The sequence below is a fragment of the Prionailurus viverrinus genome, chromosome B2, assembly GCF_022837055.1.
Source record: "Prionailurus viverrinus isolate Anna chromosome B2, UM_Priviv_1.0, whole genome shotgun sequence".
NCBI lineage: Eukaryota > Metazoa > Chordata > Mammalia > Carnivora > Felidae > Prionailurus > Prionailurus viverrinus.
In genome coordinates this window covers 20,428,783-20,444,490 of record NC_062565.1, presented here as the reverse complement: position 1 = coordinate 20,444,490, position 15,708 = coordinate 20,428,783, and the positions used below count along the sequence as shown (strand labels likewise).

General features: G+C 41.5%; 1 long non-coding RNA gene across 4 annotated transcripts in view; it reads right to left on the bottom strand.

Annotated features, from left to right (window-relative positions):
* Positions 1-2,335: 2,335 nt before the first annotated feature.
* LOC125166322 (uncharacterized) overlaps positions 2,336-15,708 on the bottom strand; it is a 30,519-nt gene continuing 17,146 nt past the window's right edge. The window contains exons 2-5 of one of the 4 annotated variants that reach the window (XR_007152430.1): positions 7,314-7,485; positions 7,008-7,117; positions 5,995-6,235; positions 2,336-5,505 (exon numbers count right to left, since the gene is read on the bottom strand). This is a non-coding gene — a long non-coding RNA (uncharacterized LOC125166322). Of the gene's footprint in view, positions 5,506-5,994; positions 6,236-7,007; positions 7,118-7,313; positions 8,894-15,708 lie in introns of those variants that run through there. The other 3 variants (XR_007152427.1, XR_007152429.1, XR_007152428.1) reach the window with 3 other exon arrangements.

Here is a 15,708-nt window from a genome sequence, read left to right as displayed (position 1 = left end):
TTTGGAGACAAGTTTACTTCTACCATTTTGATGATTTGTTTCCTTAGCTTTCTGTGTAAACGGATGCTTTCCCCAGTTTTATATTTCTTCAGCTATTTATTTAGGAATTGGTGGGTGAAGAGTGTTCAGAAATAAAATGTGTCCAAAAGCCAAGCCTCCTTACCCAAAAGTGCCCACCTTAGTCTGCTGCTCTGACAGAAAACCACACACTGGGAGGCTTATAACCAACAGATGTTTATTTCTCACAGTTCTGGAGGCTGGGAAGTCCAAGGTCAAGGGGAGGCATATTCAGTGCCTGGTGAGGAGGCCCCACTTCCGGGTTGGGAGGCGGCCATCCTCCGTCTGTGTCCTCACGTGGCAGAATGGGCGAGGGTGCTCTCTGGGGTCTCTTTTATGAGGGCACTGATGCGATTCACAAGGGCTCCACCATGACCTCATCACCTCCCAAAGGTCCCCACCTCCCAACACCATCACATTGTGGGGTTAGGATTTCAACAAATGAAACCTGGGGTGGGGGTGGGGGGTTGGATATGAATATTCATTCAGTCTATAGCAGTCTCAGAACATTTTTTTTTTTTTAATGAGAGCATAATTATCTTAGGCACACTGATTACAGCAGGATTTTCTTCCTCTTCCTTTGCTTTTAAACAACACGGCCTTTCCAAAATTGCACATTCTAAACTTGAAAAATTAGAACTTGCATTCCCTTTTTGCATTGTAGATTAAATAGACTGTAAGTTAGACACTGCCTTCATGATTAAAGGGAGCCTATTCATGAGTTTGTTTGCTTTGAGTTGAGAAGTTCTAGTGAAAGCTACTGCCTTCACTTTCCAATGGAAGACTCCTCAGCCCCTATCACATTTTATTTTATAAACAGCTAATATAGAAATGTAACACTAATTTTATGTACATCAACTCAGGGTGAATTAGCATTCATCTGTAAAAAAAAAAAAAATCCCAAAACTTAGTGCTGGTATATGTAAGCATCTAAAAAAGAATCGGTGTACTGGGGCACCTGGGTGGCTCAGCCGGTTAAGCGTCCAACTTTGGCTCAGGTCATGATCTCGTGGTTTGTGAGTTCCAGCCCCACATTGGGCTCTGTGGTGACCGCTCAGAGCCTGGAGCCTGTTTCACATTCTGTGTCTCCCTCTCTCTCTGCCCCTCCTCCACTCATACTCTCTCTCTCCTTCAAAAATAAATAAACATAAAATTTTTTTTAAAGCATCAGTGTATTCCTCTTAACTTCCACAGAACGATGCCTCATTCAGAATATCTATTTCACTTACTAAGCATCTCCAGATGTCCCTTGTTTGAATCTAAATTTCTGGCCCCTAAGGCAACAAAATTAATTTTAAAGTTGTTTGTAAACAGAGACCGTTATGGAAACTTTGAGAAATGTTTTCCAAAAAACTTACACCATATATTTTCACCTACTTGTCTTTTTAAATTGTGTTTAAAATTGTGTTTCCATAGAAATAAAAATTTCCCTTTAAGGAGTTTTGGTCCAGGGGCGCCTGGGTGGCTCAGTCAGTTAAGCATCCCACTTCGGCTCAGGTCATGAACTCGCAGTTTGTGAGTTCCAGCCCTGAGTCAGGCTCTGTGCTGACAGCTCAGAGCCTGGAGCCTGCTTCGGATTCTGTGTCTCCCTCTCTCTCTGCCCCTCCCCAACTCATGCTCTGTCTCTCTCACTCTGAAAAATGAATAAATGTTAAAAAAAAAAAAAAAGTTTTAAAGGAGTTTTGATCCAAATCCGTTTTTTTCTGTATATGTCATTACTTTCTATTTTTCCCTCTTTAAAAAAAACAAAACAAAACAAAACCAAAAACCCATGTAAAGAAAACCATAGTTTAAAACACTTTAACAATTGATTGCATTAAAGCAACAAAATCAGGTCTTCAGTCATCATACTTAGAAATAATGGGAGAATTGTGAACGTGTGTACCTTTTGACCAACATTAAAAATGAGGTCTTGAGGGGTGTCTGGATGGTTCAGTTGAACGTCTGGCTCTTGATTTCAGCTCAGGTCATGATCTCAGGGTCATGGGGTTGAGTCCCGCACTGGGCCCCATGCTGAGTGTGGAGTCTGCTTAAGACTCTCCCTCCCTCTCTCTCTCTCTCTTTCAGGGCGGGTGGCTCACCCAGTTAAGTGTCTGACTTTGGCTCATGTCATGTGATCTCATGGTTCATGAGTTCAAGACCCACATTGGGCTCTCTGCTGTCAGTGCTGAGCCCACTTTGGTTTCTCTGTCACTCTCTCTCTCTCTGCCCCTTCTCTCTGCCACTCTCTGTCTCAAAAATAAATAAACATTAAAAAAAAACCCAGACTTTCTCCCTCTGCCCGTCCCCCCCATATATTCTCTCTCTCTAAAAAAAAAGAAAAGAAAAGATAGGTCTTGAATATGTAGTATTTAGTCAGTTGTGCCTTCTTGCTCAGTGTTTTACCAAACATAGAAGAATTTACAGCCTCACACATGCAGGTCAGACATAATATAAAATAAACCAAATGAATTTAATGATGGGCAAACCCCAGTGATGTAACTAGCTTTTCTGCTCCATTAAAAAAATCTCTTTGCATTTTTCAAAACATAGTGGTCCTACTCCTGTTGTTCCAGCCAAGTCCCTACACACGTGGAGGTAGCCTCCCTTTTCTATCACAGGAAGAAGCCCAGGCCCTTAGGTGCATTGTGTTGCTACGTGCAGTCAGGCAGCGCAGGTCCGCACTGGTAACCGCTTACATCTGTGTCACTGAGGCTTGAGGAGTCTGGAATTTCTGAGTTACAGGGCTGCCTCTGCCAAAGACTTCCTGGCAAAGTGTTTTGTCTGCAAAACAGACACAATAATGAGGACCTCATATGGATTTTAAGAAATGCCCTACACCCTGGAAACTTCTTTTGGAAGCAGTGAAGGAAGAAATCCACTCTTTCCCTAGGGAAAAAAAAAAATTCCACAGCGGCTTTAAACTTTGTCCCTCGTAGAACACATTACGAGCTGTTTTTAAATGCGAAAAGGGACTAGTGACAGAGCCAAATCCAAACGGTCTGGTCTCCGAGGTTCTTGAGTGATCCTCCCTAGTTTCACCACTGCGATCCTGTCTAGTCAGGCCGGTAAATGTGCCTGAGTTTAGCTGGTGGAAGACAGAGACTCCGAGGTGTGAGGTCTCTGTTGTGTATGGGCTGAATTGTGTGTTCCCCAAATTCCTATGTTCAAGTCCTAACCCCCAGGACCTCAAAATGTGACTGTATTTAAGTTAATGAGAACTTTACTGAGGCAATTAGTTAAATGAGGTCATATGGGGTGGATCCTAATCTAATAGGATGGGTGTCCTTAAAAGAAGAGGTGATTAAGACCCAGACACGCACAGAGGAAAGACCACGTGAGGACCCAGCCATCTACAAACCAAGGGGGGGGGGGGGGGGGAGGAGCCTCAGAAGAAACTAATCCTGCTGACACCTTGATCTTGGATTTCTAGATTCCAGAACAATCAGAAGATAAATTTCTGTTGTTTAAGCCACACAGTCTGTGGCGCTTTGTTACACAGCCCCAGCAAAGTGAAACACCATGCAAGTCTTCCCTTCCCTTGATGAGAATGAGCCTCAGCATATCCTTCCATTTTGGATAGAGATGCATCCTGGGAACAGGTGACAGCTGACCAGACAGATTCTGATTGTCCATACACAGCTCTTTGAAGGAGGCGCCCCTTGTCTGACATTATGGTGGCCTTCCTTTTCTTATTTTTCTCTCTGCACATTTTAACACAGCAAAAGACTAGACCAAAGAGCAAGAGACTGAGCAAAGTTTCTAGGAGAGCTCCAGCCACAGAGCTAGCCCTCTGGGAAGCATGACACCATGCAGCCTCGCACACCTCACACCCCACCCCATTTGTGACTGGGCAGGTATGTCCCCAGCTTCTTGGAAGGGGCGCTTTGCACAGAAAGCATGGGTGACATCATGGGGGTAACCATGAAGTACGCATTTCTGTGAGTTTGATGGCTTTTGCCAGCTGTGGAATCAAGGAGGCAAGCCTTCCTTTGGTTGATCTTTTGATCCACGTTTAGTTTTGTCTATCAACATCACATCTTGTCAGCTGAAGCTAATTCCCAACATCAGGAACTTTCTTTTGCTTTGCCCTGCCAGGTGACGATATCTGATTCTGGTACATTTGTTCTATTTGTTTGTTGATGCTTCTCCAGATTTGGGACCCGAAGTTGGAGCAGGTCCTCAGCCTTTCCGATCTCAAGAGCAGTATGGTCAGTGTTGTGTTCAGAAGATGATACAATCACTTGATCACCCTTTGATATCATCACCTGTTGATAACTTGGTTATATAAGCGGCCCCCCATCCTGTGGTCTATGCATGACTTGGCATGGCAGGAAGGAGTTTTCTCCCTGGGCTACCCAGGAGCAGTGGAACGCCACCTCCATGCGCCAGGTAGGACCACGAGAGGAGCCCAGCAGCCAGGCCCAGCCACCGTACCCAGCCCTGATCTCTCACAGCCTTCTGACCTCCTGAATCCTGCTCCTGACTCACTCACAGCGGCCACACCTCTTATGTTACATTTTTTCATATTACTTTTAAAAGGCAAACTCATTAATATGTGCCTTGAGGATTTACAAAGCTCACGGTAAAATATGTTTTGTTTTCACAGCTGCACTCACACACTTAGATGAGGCCATTTCGAGGGAGATAGTATGATGTAATGTGGGTGACAGCACAATTGTCATCCTGCTAGAGGGGACAGTATTGTGATCTCAATGGAAAAGAAAAGTGAGGCTTTCATCTGTAAGCTCAGATCCCATTTACCGCAATAATCTCAACCTTTGAGCGGGGCTGGGAGTGGAAATTACTACAAGCTGTTGAATACAGATGACATCATCCTGCCACCCACAAATCTTACGAGTTTGACAGCCCAGAAGAAGGCATACGGCTAGAAGGAATACAACTCCAACTAAGTCAACAAGTTTTGTGTGTTTCAAAGGTTTTCATAGACGTTCTCTTCTCCATTTTCTGTTTTGGTTTGGCACCCGCCACGACAGTAAAATGATGACCATGACAACAGCCATTAGCGTCCCCAGAGCCACGACCAACAGCTCCCTCTGAGTGGAATTATGAGAGTGTCGAGTCCTTTTCCATAGAACTCTCGCAACATGGGGCTCCGAGACGCTGAGGTTTTGGCGGGTGTAGGTTCTGTCCTGCTGTTAGTCCTGGGGCAGTTTTCTCGGCTGTAACGCTAGTCTGGGCTTTCCAGTTAGGCTGCCAGAGCCGGTATCTGCCACGTGTACACAGAAGTTGTCACAGGTCCCGAAGACGGCGCTTCCCACTTGTGATTCTGCAGCTGCTCTCCTGTGTTGGGTGGAATGCTGGGCACGTAGGTACCTACGTTCACATTCTCTTCCATTAAAGGACACCACAACTTCTTTACATCACCTGGGATTGCTTCCACCTGCAGAATTCCTGGCACCGTCCTTCTGGATATGGTATATCCACGTTATGGAACTATGTAGGCTGCTAATCATAAAAATGGAAATCAAGAGGGGCACCTGGGTGGCTCCGCCGGTTGAGTGGCCAACTCTTGATTTCAGCTCAGGCCATGATGTTTTGTGAGTTCAGGCCCCCACATCGGGATCTGCGCTGACCCTGAGGAGCCTGCTTGGAATTCTCCCTCCCTCTGCTCCTCCCTGCCCCCCAGCTTGTGCTTTCTCTCTCTCAAAATAAATAAATAAACTTAAAAAAATGGAAACAAAGGAAGCAATTTCAAAGGAACAAATGGCACCAAAGTCATAAGACACCCTTGCCACTAATGAGGCTTCGGGGGAAAAAATCCCTAAGTCTCCCATTTGCTCGCTCTCAGAGCTTGGTCTGCCATGTTTAGGATTTAGTGGAAAAACTGGTTTTCATCATGTTTTAATCGTCAGTTTCTTTCTTCACCATCTACTATCGTTTCGGTGGCTTTACAACCCATGTGTTTTGATATCAACGTAATGCTTTAGCAGTTACCTTTTCAGGGACAACTGTAATTCCTGAAACCTGGGTGAGAGGGCCCCTTTGCAACAGCGAGACCTCTGGTTGGGAAGACTCTTGACTCTTGCTCACCATAATTTTGAATAACTGGGTCAGCATTTCCCAGTGCTTACACTTTCAGCGGGTCTCATAACCCTGGGAAGCGTTTTGGGAATATTGATTCCACCAGGCCTCTTAGATCTTGCAGAAAGAAAGCCAACAACACAAATGGTTACTCCTAAAGAAAAAAGGAATTAAGTTATCAAAGTGTTAACCGGTCTTCTCTCTCACTGTCCCCCAGTCTAGACCCTTCCACCACCCCCAGGAGTTCTGGGCTCTCACCCATCTTTCCCTTCTGATTATAGTCCTCTTACAACATTGATCCCAATGCAATTTATATTAAATTTAAGTGGAAGTGCATTCCCCACTATAATGCAAATTCCTTGCATTATACAACAATCACCTGTTAATCTTGATTTTCCCCTCAAAGTACCAACTCAGTAAATGTTTGTTGTACTGAATTATGCTCTCAGGAAAGTTACCAGACCTGAAGCCCCTGGATTTATCCTGACTAAATCTCCAGAAAGAGAGCTACTAAAGCTACTATTTGCTTTATTCATGAATTTAGTACACATATTCAGGCACACCGTTCCTTATATGAAAATTTCAGGGTCAGAATATACCAGATTTTTTTTTGCATTTTCACAAGTGAAAACAGCTCATGTATTATGTGTGATGTAGCATGTTCTCAGTATGCACACTTACCAAAAATATAAGAAAAAGGGATGCCTGGGTGGCTCAGTCAGATAAGTGTCTGACTTTTTATTTTGGCTCATGTCATAATCCCATGGTTTGTGAGATCGAGCCTCACATCAAGGCTCTGCACTGTCAGCATGAAGCCTGCTTGGGATTCTCTCTTCCTCTCTTCTTGCTCCTCCCCCATGAACGTGCACATGCCCCCCCCCCACTCAATAAATAAACGTAAGAAAAGAAAATGAATAAGGACTAACCTTAGTTAAGGTTATGTTTTTATCATCTAATAAGTTTGCTGATAACTTCTGTTAAAACTCTGTTTTTAAAGGTTTTGGGATTTCAGAATGATGGAGGACCACGGACCTATCTTCAAAGAGAAAAACAAATGAATTACTTCTTTTACATTAAATTTCTAAAGCAGATAATATATTTCTTTTATAAAATGCCATAGTCCCATTTCTGTACTCCCTAAGATTTTAAAATTTTACAAGTAATCTACTAATACATGTTCACTATATAAAATGCCAATAATAGAGATAAAGCTAAAGCCGGAAGTGACTCACCTTCCCATCTGGTTTTCCTTTCACAGACTCCCTGGCCTTCCGGGAGCTCCTCAGGCACACACCAAAGCATACTACAAGACCTCATCTTTATAGAGTCCCGTTGCAAGGTTCTCTCATTTCCATCTTTTCCCTTGACTCTTCCTTGTCAAGTCTTCAGTGATACATAAGAACACTTATTGTCCCCATGTGGAGAGATGAGAAAAGTCAGAGTGAAAGACATTCAGATATTTGCTGTACGTGATAGAGAGCCAAAAGTGGAAGCGATGGTGCTAGAACCCAAACTTCTCACTTGTCAGGTGCTTTGTGTCTCCTGCCATCACAGCACAGATTCCACTCTCCTGTGGATTCCTGATACCATGTCTAGGGCCAGGGGTCATTGTGCAGAGACATGCTTTCTTCTAAAAGAGGGGTCTCCTTGGATCAAGGTAGGCCATCTCCCAGGTTGCTAAGAACCCCATTCCCATTCCCCCAAATTCTGGACCAGGTTACCCTGGGAGCTTCACATAGTCATGGAAGTTCTCAAGCACTTCACTGATGGAAATTTGCCAGATTTCAATAATACCGTATCCTATACCTATAGCAGTCCTTCATTTGTTTTTAAAATTACTGCTATATTCTTACAAATGTGGGCAATTCACCAGTTTTGGTCTTCTAAAATCACCATTTTCATAATCATATTTGTGTCAGGACTTCCTTTTTTTCTGTCTTTAAACTGAACTCTAAGAAGAAGGAATAGGCATTCTTATTCTTCGCTTATGAATGGCTTCTATAGCTTAGTTGGTGCCTTTCCATTCCAGAAACACATTTGTCTCAGCAATATAGAAAGCCTTTTCCATTCAAGGCAGAAGTCTTCTAGATGTATTCTGAAGCATAAAAATCTCCAAACATAATGTCCTCAAGATAAGTAGAGAAAGTTCTCAGGAACAAAGCGTCATCATGAGAGATGAGAGTTTATTTTACTAATCTGGCATCAAACGCATTCTATTAAAAAGAGATTAGTGCTTATTAACAAGATCTGGTATTAGTGACTGCTCTGAACAGGACACTATTTGGCAAGAATGTCTAAGGACCTTGTCCTATCTACACAAAAACAGTGGAAGAGCACTGTCAGCCACATTGTGCTTAGGGGATTGTTTCTCACTTTAATCATTATATTTTAGAATAAATAAAATGATGTAGAATATTTGAATTAGCTATTTGCTATAATCAAGAGTAATCCCTTGCAACTCCCCCCTTTTTTTGTTTCCAGAATGTTTCATCACTTTCCTATACAAGAGGGGTGCATTTTTAAAAATGTTTTGTTCCTCATTGAAATAGGTTAGCTTTTCTTGGTGAAAAGGAGACAGGAAGGGACAGTAGTTTCTTCGTTAGTAATTTTAGAATAAGGCCTACTATTTATATAATTCATTGTGTTTTAGAAAAAATTTGTCCTAATTCCTTTATTCAATCAAACTTTTGTAGAACTGAAAAGGCAGATTAAATTGTTATTTAAAAAAGGGTCACCTGGGTCGCTCAGTCGGTTGAGTGTCCGACTTGGGTTCAGGTCATGATCTCACGGTTGGTGAGTTTGAGCCCCGAGTCAGTCTCTTTGCTGTCAGCGCAGAGCCCACTTCAGATCCTCTGTCCCCCTTCCTTCCACCCCTCCCCCCCTGCTCACACTCTCTTTCTCAAATATAAACATTAAAAAAAATTGTTACAAAAAACCCAAAAACAAACAAACAAAAACCTCCCCAAATGTCATTAATTCTTTGCTTAAATGTCTGCAAAATTGAAAATTGGCTAGGTGGGATGAGTTTTATTTTCTCACACCTCTAATTGTTCTTCATGCTAATCAGTGCTGACAAGGATTTCAATGGCAGATGGCAGGAAGAAGGAGGAATGAAGAAGTAAAGAAAAGCCTGACTCAGTAGCAGCAGTGGTGACTTGAATGGAACCAGATTGGGAAATCCTCAGTAGCATCAATACAGTTTGGTGACTGGGAGGGAGGGGGTTGAGAGAGGGGGAGAAGGTAAGCATAATCTGAAGTTTCTAGATTGGAAGCCACTCTGAGAGAATAACTTGGCTGTACTCCGGGAGATGAGAAAGAGAAGAAAAAGAAGGGACAAGAGAGAAGGAAAGTGGTGAGGCCTGACCTGTGGTGCTGAGAGAGGGAGAGAGGGCTCGCTGACTTGGGGGAGCCACCAGTAGAGCAGTGCCCCTTCATCCATATTTTCTTTTTCTGTCCTGAAGCAGATGATCCTCAGATCATTCCAATATGTCGGCGGTCAGTAGTAGCCTGACACTACGTCACAAAGTCGACATTAATTTCCTCATTTCCCCTCCTCATGTAGGCATTTTATCACCTCATATCATCACAAGAAGGGTGAGTATGGCACAGTAAGATATTTTGAGGGAGAGAGAGAGACCACATTCACATAACGTTCATTACGCTATATTGTTGTAATTGTTCTATTCTATTACTATCACTGTTAATCTCTTACCTAATTGATACATTAAACTCGATCATAGGTATGTATGTACAAGAAAAAAAAACATAGTATGTATAGGGTTCGATAATATCTGCAGTTTCAGGCACTAGCTGGGGTCTTAGAACAGACCCCCTGAGGGTCGGAGGGGACCACTGTTCTGCACAAGCAGAGAGCACAGTGAACCAGTCTTGCCCAGTCAGCTCTGAGTTCACCCATCCAACCTCCTCACTAGCTCTCAGTGTGCTTGCTCTTCCATTGATCCCCCTGGCCCACAACCTCAGCTGGGCCTTTCCACCTCTGTGGCCTTCTATTGCTGGTCGCATGCCTCCCCTAACCAATGTCCCACCATTTAGTCTTGCCCAGTGCCAATCCTTTAAATTCCAGTGCAAACTGTATTGCATCACAGCCTTGGTGAAAACTGATGAAGGCTTCCCACTACACCAGGATCAATTCCAAATCCCTGATCTCTAGCCTCTGCCTCGTTCATTTCTTACCATTCCTAGCCTCCCACCCTCCAAGACCCTGAAGGCTCTCATCTCCTGAGAGTGGACATGCTCTCAGTTTCCTGTCCATTTCTTTGCCCAGGCTGCATGCCGGGTCTACAAGTTCCCTTTCTGTAAGGCCAGCTCATTGGGTAAGACTCAGGTGTTGTTGACTCCCTCCAGAAACACTCCCTGATTCTCTGACCCCCTAGTCAAGCAGACACATCTCTGTTCTCTAATTCCACCTCTTCACCCCTTTTGGGGAGTGTCCCCCAGGGTTATCTGTGGATTGTCTATCTCCTTCCCTAAACTAGAAACTCAAGTGATGTCAGAGGTTGTTTTTCTTCCATTTTGTTTCCCCCAAGGCCTAACCCCATTCTGGCACCCTCCCTCAATAAAGATCTGTGAATTAATGACAAAGATGGCATTTCTTCCATTTGAAAGGAGAAAAGGGCTTTTGCTTGAGGGTGAAAAACTGCCTCTAGTTTACTGCTTTTCCTTTTCCTTGCGAAGAACAGTAGGCGAGATGTCCACCCATCTCTCATGCCTGTGCGGTATCGCATGGGAAGACGAGCAGCTTCTATGTGAATGTGCTGCAAGCAAGACATGTGTGTACTCAGGGGAGAGCTGTGTGTGTACAAGACGTGTATTCCAGGAAGCCAGTTACCCTGACTCCATTATAAGTTCCATCTTCCTTCAATTACCCAAACATTTCCTGGAAGTCCTAGTTTAACAGAGTCAAACACCAGCATCTCTTAAGGAGAGAACCTATAAGGAAAATCCTTACATAAGGCACAACTGTCACAAAGAGGTAGTTTCTGACACCACTGGGTATATCAAAGGCATGGAATTTCTCAGAGTCCAGCCACTCAGTGGGAATTTGCAGGAAAATGAAGGCGCTGAAGGAAAGACAGACAACACGTGCATGGGCACACAGGCGTGCATGCACCGGCAGCCAAACTAATAAGAGGGCGTCGTCAACAATTTGGGAAGCCTATATTAAGCATTTCCATGTATCACGAAGACTGTTAGTAAAGACGACTTTAAAAATAGAAGCATCCTTAAATAACTCAAGTGGCTCTCAGTGCCATTTGAAAGTTGGATGCTTAATTGCCCTTGAAAAGGGCACAGAGAAGACTTTTCACAGTTACTATCATCTCTAATCAAAAATTCTTTGTAAGGACTTGGCATATAGTAAGTGTTGGATGCATGACTTACAAACACTCTTGTGGAATATAGAAGAATCATGTTTTCTTTAAAAAGTATTATTTCCAATGTTAAGAAGAATTATACATACACACACACACACATATATGCCATAAACAACAGCAGTAATATATTTAAAAGTACTGAATACAGTCAAAGATATTGCTAAATACTAAATATAATCACTTAATCTACATTATAAGTTGATAGGTTTCACAGCAGCTGAGTCATACCTCACTTTATGGAATAGAGCTCTTTTGTGAAAGTAAATTTATGTCTGTTTTATCATCATTAGCTTTCCTTATAGATTTAAAGGTGTATTCCAACACGTGATACATTTGAGCAATAAAAATCATAGTGGGGGAGTAGGCACTTTTTTAAGAGTCATGCTGTTGATGGAAAAACCTGTTTAAAAAGCAACATAAATATTTATAATTCGATGTATAATATTGAGACTTAAAATATGATTCCAGGAATTATATTCCCTTGGGCCTAGCTAAATCTACAGAAACCAGGAAAGTGTCCTACTTTAAACTAAATCCATGATTTTATTTCCACCTCAAGGCAAAAAGTTCATTTCTTAAAACCACAAACTTATCAAAGGGCATTTATAGAAGGTACCATGGATGGTACAAGAGGCTTTTTTTAGCCTTAAAAAATGCTATTCCTTAAAAGCTATTCCAGCGTGACTTTAAGTGCTTCTCTGTAATTTGTAGCTAGAGTATGAACTCAGCCCATTATAAATGACTTGTAAGTAATATAATGAGGGATACAATAGAACTCACAACTAGCACCCACAGCAGACCAAGGTAAATATGCGACTACTTCCCCACCTTCTAAGCTAACATAGGAAGTATGATTAATTTCAAAGTACTGATAAGGCCCCCAGTGTGCAGGTGATATTTAACTACCTTTTACAGTTGGATTCTGCACAGAAGAAAGAACTATTACCAGCTAATTACCAGTTAATTCCTTTTCTGTAGAATCCATATATAGGTCTTACTCAGGTATGGCTGGAGTTGAGGAGACTCAAACAATGAGTTAGGGTTTTGTTTTTAATTTATGCACTTAGTATTTTTGTGAGAAAATATTTTTTAAGTCTCCAATTACATTACACCATTTTCTCTAAGGGAAAAAACAAAGTCACAGATATAGTACCAAATGATTCCAGAAAGAAAGTCTTAGAATAAAATCCAAACCAATGAGGGAACAGGAAATATTTTTAGTCAAGGAGAGGTTTGAGGTCAAGTTTGCCTTGACCACTATTGTTGTTGTTGTTGTTGTTATTGTTGTTGTTGTTATTATTTTGTCCCCCTAGAGGAATCTTTACAGCTCTCCAATATTTAGCCAAAACTGGCATTTTCATTGGTCTTAAATAATAAACAGAATCTCCTTTTGTGTTAGTGGTATATTAAGAGTTGACTCCTGAATATCCTCACTATTTGACATGCACATTACATATGATCTTTGTATTCATTTTATCAATAGTTGCAAGACACTTGCAAGGACATATAGAAGATTTAAGCAGTCTCCTTGGTGCCAATATTGAAAGCATCCAGAACTTTCTGGAAACTTTTCCAGGGCTGATGGTGAATGCTGTATGTCTCAAGATGCCCAAGCCCAGAAGGGTGTAAGATCTTCAGATGTGACCTCCAAGTTCAAGTATCCCCACATTGCTGGACTAGAATTATTCCTGCTTCTAATCTTTCTTGGTAATTCCTCAGTCATATGTCTTAGAACCTGAATGTTACAGAGATAGAAGTGGGCTACAGGGTAAAGAAGTTGCAGGGTATGTTTTAACCTATAAAAACCTTCATTTGGCATTTAAACTTATACAAATTTATTTGAGTTCATTTATTTGAGCTGAAGGACACGCATCACCTCCCCCAGTGCTATAAGTAGGTACCATGAGCCCAATAAAGTGTCCCAAGGTTTTGCCGGTTGGGTGAATTCCTGGCAACTCCAAAGCTGCAGCTGCTTAATGGACAACTCAAGAAGAGTAACATAGTTCACTCTGTGTACTAAATTAATGGATTGTTTACATAATGGAAAAATATCAGATCATCATTAAGTCCATTATGTTCTGGAAATATAGACCCTGAATGCAAAAAGAATATTCTCTCGGCATTTCCATTAAAAGTCTTAAAATTGTTCAAGCACTTGTTTTCAGAATTATTCCTAAGAATTAAGAAAATATTCTGAAGGATCCTAAGGAAATAAACTTGGAGGTTACAAAATATTTTCTTGCTTGTTGGGTTTTGTTTCATTTGCTATTATAAACAACACATGCTCATCATGGGCTCTTATTATAATAACAAAAAAAAAGTTCAAAAATATTTAAAATTTGATTAAATACATCTATGGTTAAAACACCATGCAGGCGGGGCGCCTGGGTGGCTCAGTCGGTTAAGCTGCCGACTTCGGCTCAGGTCATGATCTTGCGGTCCGTGAGTTCGAGCCCCGCGTCGGGCTCTGTGCTGACAGCTCAGAGCCTGGAGCCTGTTTCAGATTCTGTGTCTCCCTCTCTCTGACCCTCCCCCATTCGTGCTTTGTCTCTCTCTGTCTCAAAAATAAATAAAACGTTAAAAAAAATTAAAAAAAAACACCATGTAGCCACTTAAAATGATGCCTCAGTAGAATATTTAATTAAATGGAAAGTCACACACAATATATTAAATTAAAAACTGCCACAAAACACATGCTGAGGAAGATGACGCAAACAAATGGAAAGGTATACCATGCTCATAGACTGGAAGAATTAATAATGTTCAAATATCCATACTACCCAAAGCAACCTATAGGTTCATTGCAATCCCTATCAAAATACCAGTAGTATTTTTTCACATAACTAGAACAAATAATCCTAAAATTTGTGTGGAACCACAAAACAACCAAAGCAATCTTGAGAAAAAAGAACAAAGCTGGAGGTATCACAATTCTAGATTGTATGATATCCTACCAACCTATATTAATGAAAACAATATGGTACTGGCACAAAAGCAGACACACAGATCAATGGAATTGAGTAGAGATCCCAGAAATAAACCCACATCTATATCAATTAATCTATAACAAAGGAGGCCTGAATTATACAATGGGGAAAAGACAGTCTTTTCAATAAATGATGTTTGGAAAATCGGGCAGCTACACCCAAAAGAATGAAACCAGACCATTTTAATACATCATACACAAAAATAAATTAAAAATGGATTAAAGACCTAAATGTGAGATCTGCATCCATAAAACTCCTTAAATAAAACATAGACAGTAATCTCTTGGACATTGCCCTTAGCAACATATTCGTATTTCCTTGGGGCACCTGGGTGGTTCAGTCAGTTAAACATCCGACTTTGGCTCAGGTCATGATTTCAGGGTTTGTGAGTTTGAGCTCTGTGCTGACAGCTTGGAACCTGGAACTTGCTTTGGATTCTGTGTCTCCCTCTTTTTCTCTGTCCCTCCCCTGCTCTTGCTCTCTCTCTCTCTCTCAAAAATAAATAAACATTAAAAAAAGTTATATCTCCTTGGGCAAGGAAAACAAAAGCAAAAATAAACTATTGGAACTATACCAAACTATACTATACAAAAGCAAAAATAAACTATTGGAACTATACCAAGTAAACTATACCAAAATAAACTATTAGAACTATACAGTGAAGGAAATCATCACCAAAACAAAAAGGTAATCTAATGAATGGGAGAATATATCTGCCAATGATATATCTGATAAGGGGTTAATATCTAAAATATATAAAGAAATTATACAGGGGCACCTGGGTGGCTCAGTTGGTTAAGCGTCTGACTTCATCTCAGGTCATGATCTATCGGCCTGTGAGTTTGAGCCCCGTGTAGGGCTCTGTGCTGCCCGCTCAGAGCCTGGAGCCTGCTTCAGATTCTGTGTCTCCCCGTCTCTCGGCCCCTCCCCTGCTCATGCTCTGTCTCTCTCTGTCTCTCAATAATAAATAAATGTTAAAAAAAAAAGAAATTATACAACTCAACATTAAGCAAACAATACAATTAAAAAATGGGCACAGGACCTGAATAGATATTTTTCTAAAACAGACATCCAGATGGCCAACAGACACATGAAAAGATACTCAACATCACTCATCATCAGGGAAATGCAAATCAAAACCACAATCAAATATACCTTACACAAGTCAAAATGGCTACTATCAAAAAAGACAAATATATCAAGTGTTGGGGAGGATGTGAGAAAAGGAAATCCTTGTGTTCTATTGG